Source organism: Cynara cardunculus, unplaced genomic scaffold (assembly GCF_001531365.2).
Source record: "Cynara cardunculus var. scolymus isolate 2C unplaced genomic scaffold, CcrdV1 Un_Scaffold_7957, whole genome shotgun sequence".
Taxonomy (NCBI): domain Eukaryota; kingdom Viridiplantae; phylum Streptophyta; class Magnoliopsida; order Asterales; family Asteraceae; genus Cynara; species Cynara cardunculus.
Window position 1 is genome coordinate 1 of NW_020203881.1, and position 7,510 is coordinate 7,510.

Below are 7,510 nucleotides of genomic sequence, written 5' to 3' on the forward strand. Positions count from 1 at the left end.
CCAATGTGGAATTTGTTCTTTTCCATCCTCAACCGCTCTCTCACATGCAAGCTGGGCTCCCTCGATCAAGGAAATCTCAACATAATGACAATTATGTATGGGCTTTTCTTCAACCTCAAACTCGACTACGCCCTCCTCATCTACACCGAGATCCACGCGGCCGTGCTCAAAAAGTGTAAACTTCAAGCCGCAGGAAAGCCGCTGTCTACTGTCCTCTTCCCTCGCTTCCTTGCTCTCATCATTGGGGATGCAATGAGGCAACACGGTCTACTTGCCATAGAGCCATACACCCCGGTTTACAAGATGCAAGGACATCGCCCAACACTCTCGAAGGAAGGATACACAATCCAGCGACCGCTATCTCAGGCTATGCTCCTGTCATTCCATCGACAAGTGAGATACGCCAAGCCTATGAACGCTCCATGCTGTCCCAACAACCGAGGGCAGCTACCCCAGAGCACTTTGAGTCGTCCCCCCTCCAAGCGAGGGAGCACAAGCATCGTCTTCATCGAATGATGAAGATGATGATGATGATGCTAGTGCTTCCCCCGGCCTTCACCAAAATATTCACCACCCTCCTCTCCAAAGGGCAACATCTACTACCCCTGGCGATCAAAGCCAAAGAGGTATTGAAACAGGACGACCCAGTCCCACCCAAACCCAAGCCAGCCATCCAGAGGCCATCCTTCGGGCCTCTAGAGATAAACAAGCCGAGGAACCACATATACCATCACCCCTCTCTCAACAGAGAGGTGATGAAGAGATAAGAGCCCCTTTGCCTCAGGGCTTGCCACTACCCCACACACACACAGAAGCATTCGTTGCTTCTGACATTGATCCCATAGATCGTTTAGAGTGATCTTCAATTCGTGCACCACTCCCTTCGGTATTTGATCTACCAAAAGGGACACACATCCACTTCACTTATTCAGCCTCTGAAGCTGAAGAAGAGGAAGAGGATGTTCCAACATCACAAGATAGTTCTTCTCTAGAAGGCTATCAAGGACATGATGGAAGTCCCTCGCGGCCTACCTTTGTACAAGGCCAAGAGGGCGCCTCAGGAACAGAGGCCCAACCTGCAGCATCTGTTGCTGCAACGGTTACCCCATTAGCAGATCTGGTCACTAAGGCTGAGTTCCAAGCCTTTGTTGATAAAGTTACACGGTCCTTGGATGACCTTAAACTCCTAATACAAGGGCTGGTGGAAAACCAACCCTCACCTGATACCCCTGACCTCCACCAATCCCTTGCCATCCTTCAACGCCATCTAAACCAAGTCGATACCCAAACCCAAACCAACTATTCCTGCCTCCAAATCCTCCAACAAACCCTCACCCAACAACATAACACCATATCCTCCCTAGCCACCCAACGCAACCAAGTACTTATCCAATCCCTTGCCACCCTCACGGCTCAGGCAATTGAGACCGATGAAAACCTAACCTACATTATTTCCCAACTACAAACCATCACTCGCCACCTTCATCAACTACCATCCTCCATCACCTCACAAATTCCTCAACCTACCCAGCCCTCCACTTCATCAATCGATGAAACCCTTGCCACCCGCACCCACCAAATGACCACTATCCAAGACACCCTCACCCAATTCCTCGCTACTATCCTAGCCCAAGTACCCCAATCCACTTCTCAGCCACCTCCTCCCTCTGCAAGCCCATCCTTCGATGCAGCCTTTTCCACTTTCACTGCAAAGGTGAAAAATTTAATCACCAACCTACCTATTCCCCCATCAACATCCACCATGCCACCACCATCTTCAGCCTCCACAACCGACTTCGCCACCAGGGCGGACATGCAGGCTTTATCAAGGGCACTGGTCTCCTCTTTCAATGAGATCAGCACAAAGTTTGTTCATCGGGCCATCCATCCAACCAGAACTCTTACACAAACCTTGGCCGATGAACAAAGACGCATCACCTCTCTCCTCAAGACAATGAAGGAGAGCCACCGACAAACGACCCTGAGGAAGTATCTTACGTCCCTCAAGAAGGAAAAGAAGAAGAAGAGATTCCAAGCCTCATGTTCAAGTAGCCGTCCAAGCAAACGACAACGTCACGATGACCAAGACCCCGATAATCAAGGTCTTGGACCTCATGAGGGGGAGACAGAGGCAGCGGCTGCATACACATCTACATCCGCTGCACCACAGCAACCATCACCACAACAACCATACACCCAAGAAACCCAAGCGAGGGAACCAGAGGCTTCGCCCTCTGATGATGAACCGCTTAACCAGGTTCCCTTAGCTACAACTCCAGACCCTATCGTGTTGAGTTCCTCAACCGATGAAGAACCAACCACCCCACCAACACAACAAAACCAACCTCTTTCTTCTACACCCACAACAAACCTACCCTTAACCCCATCACCAACACCTCGCACAACTCAACCCTTCATCTTTTCCATACAACCAGTACCCACAACAACCAAACCTTCTTCACCCCAACAACCGGAACCCATAACAACCCAACCTTCATCACCCCAACAACCGGAACCCATAACAACCCAACCTTCATCACCCCAACCAACCAAAGAAAACTCACCCACTACCCAAACACAACCAGTCGAGACACAACCCGTGGTGTACGTAGACATTCCTTCTTCCTCAAGGAATCCTCCTCAAGGCATGGTGGACGAAATAATTCAAAACATGGAGTCATTAAGGAGAAGACCTCAATTGCCGCCCAGGGAACCAATAATGATGGAAAATATCCATCAATACATGTACCGAGAACACGAAGAAAGCCTGTCAACCAATCCTCCAATCCTATCGCCAGAATCTATGAACCTTCTACATCATCATTTCATAAGACAGACTACTCAACCACCACATGTTGTCTTTTCGAAGGATGGAATAAGAAGAGTCATAGATTTAAAGATAAAGTCATTTGCCAACAGAGCCATACGCTATATCGAGTTCAATATGGAGAGAGCCAATGGGGTAGTTAGCGTGTTCAACGAGAACGACCTCATCAACCTCAATCCATATGACTTGATTGGTTTATATGCCTACACTGCTCAAAGGCAAGATCATGGGATACGATTTGGAATGGCGAACAGAGCTATTGTCAAGACAATGGAGTCCCTGGTAGAGCTCAGAGCCAAGACAGATTTTGAAATTGCATTCAGGCTAGGCATTGAGAGATTATCCTGCACTCCTCCAAATGAAGATTTCCAGGGCCTGCAGGAGATTCGTTCTGCTTCAGTTCTTTCTTAACCTGAACTCGGACTTGTTTACAAGAATGAGTTTGGGGGTTAAAAAGTTCTTCAGATTGACTGAAGCCTTCAAGTATTTAACAGATACACTTGAATGGTTTCAGAAAAATATTAGAGAAAGATTGGGCAGAAACCACGTGCCAAGGGAAGAAGGAAGCCATCTCATTCACGAAATTTCAACGATCATTGCCTATAGAAGACTACTCTTGCGCTTCAGGGAGATATACTCAGGTAGTCCGTGATGAGATGAATTTTTTGCTTATTTTGCCTTGATATAAATTTGCTTCCAGTCTAGTACAGAAAATTCATCATCCAATGAAAAATTTGGAATTTGATGTTTTTCTTCTAGATTAGTGTCTATTCTTCATATGTGTTTAGATTAGACTTTGTTATTTCATTACTTAGGGGGAGATTGTTAGAACCCATAATGCAAAATGTAAAAAGTAATGAAAAACAATAAGTAATGAAGAACCAGAAGACCAATGGAGATATCAAGACCGAATCGACTAAGTCTGGATCGATGGAAAGACTATCCAGAGCATCGATGGAAAGACCAACCATTGGACCGATGGACGAAGTTCAACCAGTGGACCGATGGATGATGCGATGGAAAGTATTCTCATTGATACGATGGACAGACTAACACTTAGAAGATTTTCTAAGTATTCATCCAAGTGTGCAATGAAGACTTGAAGATAAGGATGCAATCACCTCATATATAATGACAGCTGGAGATGACGAATCCGCAGCTGGAATTATAGTTTATCTTGTTTATAATGATTATCCATGTAAAAGATAAATCTTATCTATTAGCTAGACTATTTGCTAGAAAGTAGCAATAGATAGTTATCTTAGCATTAGTCATCTAGTATAAATAGACGACTAGGTCTATTGTAAAATATATGTGCGTACGTGAGAAAAGCTTTTACTCTTTACGTCTACGTTTTATTTATAAAAGTAAAACCTTTGAAGCTCAAAGTCGTTCTTGAATGTTCTTATTTTATCTTTGAGACTTCATAACTTTCTTCGTAAAATCACTATAATTTGGTTATTTAATACTAGATTATTAGTGTTATTGAGAGATCTGGGATCAACATGTTCGTTATCTGTCGCATATGAACAGATCTGTTGTGGATTGCGATGATTTTTTTAAAATCTCGATCTACCACACGTTCTGTGATGCCATCGTCTTGATTCTGTATATTTTGGTTAATCCTTGTTTAGATATACATTTTTGTGATATCTGGTTGTTTTTTTGTTGATATCTGTCGCATATGAACAGATCGGTTGTGGATTGCGTGATCCTTATTTAAGGAACTCGATCTACCACACGTTCTGTGATGCCATCACATTGATTCTGTATATTTTGATTAATCCTTGTTTAGATATACATTTCTGTGATATCTGGTTGCTTTCTTGTTGATATCTGTCGCATATGAACAGATCGGTTGTGGATTGCAATGATTGGTCGGTCAAATCCTTTACCTTTAGACTTAATGAAATTGGGCCACAAAGCAAGTATACAATACGGCCCAACATCGTCTTTCCAAGTAATAAAATGGTACAAGTACCGGAATATCGTCCACAGGGATTGGAGCAAAAGTTCAATAAGAGTCTAATAAAAGAAAAGATTTCAGATGACGAAAATGAAGACTTCAGTTTGATTCCGAGTTAACACAGGTAATATAACAGAGTAATAAAGCGGAATAATAAAGCAGAGTAATAAAGCAGAATGATAAAGGTAGCACGGGTGTAAGATTTGGGGTGAAACGTAAACACGAAATCCAGCAGACAAAGCTGTGGAAGGACCGGTCCCACCATTTATCTTGAAGGTATTCCTCTCGGACTTCACCTTTGCACTATATTATAGCTTTGCACCCATATCTCTATGTGGTGTTCGGACCAGGGATAGTGACAAAATGGTGTCTTCAAGATATATGGCTAAACAAATCTCTTTATTAAAAATCATTCTTTCGAGCTGATTCCCATATCATTCAAGTTGGCATGTTCTTGATAGTTCATCTTTGAATCTATCACACTTTGACACTTTTAGAGAGTGACCAACCCGTCGGGAGTTAAGTTTGAAAAACATAAGTGACAAGTCTCCTTGTCGGCAACTTTCTCAAGTCTACCTCTCATATCATTCAAGCTGACGTGCTTATCATGGCTTATCTCTAAGTCTATGGCACTTTAACACTTTCAAAGTGATCAACTCGTCAAGAAGTGTGCTTGGTTTTATAAAACTTGAATGAAATAGTGGAACATTGTTATTGTGAAACAATGTCTACTTTCATTCGGTTTAACATTTCACTCTTTACCCTACACCCGAGATAATGGAATTAGCTACTCATTACGGAAAGTAAATGACATAAAATAAAGACATGAATGTAAATAACTGAAAGTAAATGACGGAAAGTAAAGGCGGAAAACAAATACGGAAAGTAAATGACTATAAATAAATAAATAAAAGATGAAATGTAAATAACAATAATTAAAAGCTTGTAAATACTACTAATAAGATGAGAGAGTTTTTGGGAGTACAAAATGGAACCAAATTCGTCCAGGAGGTGTCTTACAAAAGAGAAGCCAAAGGCTTTTTTTTATACCCAAAAGCTTAACATAAGACAAAAACATGGAAAAGAGGTAAAAAATACATTTGAGTGGAAAGGAAAAAGAAGGCATCATCTCCATCAAAACATGTCAACAAAAAGTCTTCTCACCTTCATTTCACCAGCTGTTTGAGAGCCAAAACGATGGCTTTTTTAGCTCAGACTTCCATCCAAGACAATGGCTTAACCAATAAGCACTTCTCCAAAAAGCCATAGTGCAGCCGGGCAATGCTGTTGGAATGCTACAGCATTATAGTGCAGTGTTATGAGTCAAAAGATGTCATCTACTCCAAATTGTTGTAAAAACAAATTCATCATCACATTTAGCTCCCAACATTACAAATGGAAAATAAGGAAGTAAAAATGACTCAAGGTTAGGATAAACTATGAAAATCTACCTAATAAGCATAAGAAATAGGTACTTTAAGCATGTAATAAACCATGCTTATCATACCTCCAAACTTAAAGTGTTGCTTGTCCCCAAGCAACCAAATGACAACAAAAAATGACTCAATATAGTAAGGTATACAAGATTAAGGCAGTAAGTGCACAGATAAAGTAAAGCATATCATTTATGAACATCATAGCCCTTTATAAATTTTTAGCAAACCATTCATAGCCTACTTTTCATGTATGAACCATATGCTAGCACTAGTCTTTTTCTTAATGAACTCAACACATCTCTCCTTCCTAGGGTCAATAGGACTTGTTTAAGGCTCTTCTCTCTTTGGCTATTTTATTTTCTCACTTTGCTTTTTTTTTCCTTTTATGCTTCATCATTCAATTTTTTAAAATTTTTGGCACTATGTGCTCTTTATGATGAAAGCATGCACATTGCCCCTATGGGACATCTCTGTGCTATTAAAACAGATCCCACAAAGGCTTTAGAGTTTTGCTCTTTTGTTTTTGAAGTTGTGGCCTTTGTGGTATATCCTCCCCCAAACTTAGACTGTTGACAATGCCCTCATTGGCTATGTTGGTGGAAAGTGTATAAGGCTACAAGTGGTTTGTTTGAGAGTTTAAATGAAGAATGGCCTAAATCATACTCATTTGTGCATTAGTGTGTGAGTGGAGTTTTGCTCAAGAAAAGACACATGCTAGTTCTAGCAAGAACACAATTAGTAGGTGAATGGCTATTTACCCTCAAATTTATTTAGGTTATGATATCAAGAACTATAAGCAATGATCATGTAATCAAGTATAAAAAATAAAACTAAAAATTAAGAAAACTATCCCAAGACTCAAAAATAAAATTAAAAGTTGGAGACTAAAGATGAATAAATGAACCTGTTCTACTCCAAGGGAGTAGGCTGTGTGGCATGAGGCTCCAAGGCTGTATCCAGGGTTGCTTCACTAAGCTGCTCATTCTCTTCCTTTAACCTCTTGTTTTCTTCTCTGAGGCTCTTCAGCCTCTTCCCCATCTTTTTCAACTTCTTGCTCATCATCTCCTTCATATGCACCTTCAATTCTTTCAAATCTTTTTTCCCCTGCCTCTGCCTCTTTTTAATCTGTTTCTTTACTTCTGTTTTCAGCTCCTCTATTTTGTTCATAAACTCAGATCTTTGCATCAAGATGTTGTCCAGCAGGTTGCTGTTTTGAGACAGCAAGTCTTGAACCATGCCCATCAAGTCTACTGCTCCCATACTTCTGCTTGTCCTCTCCTT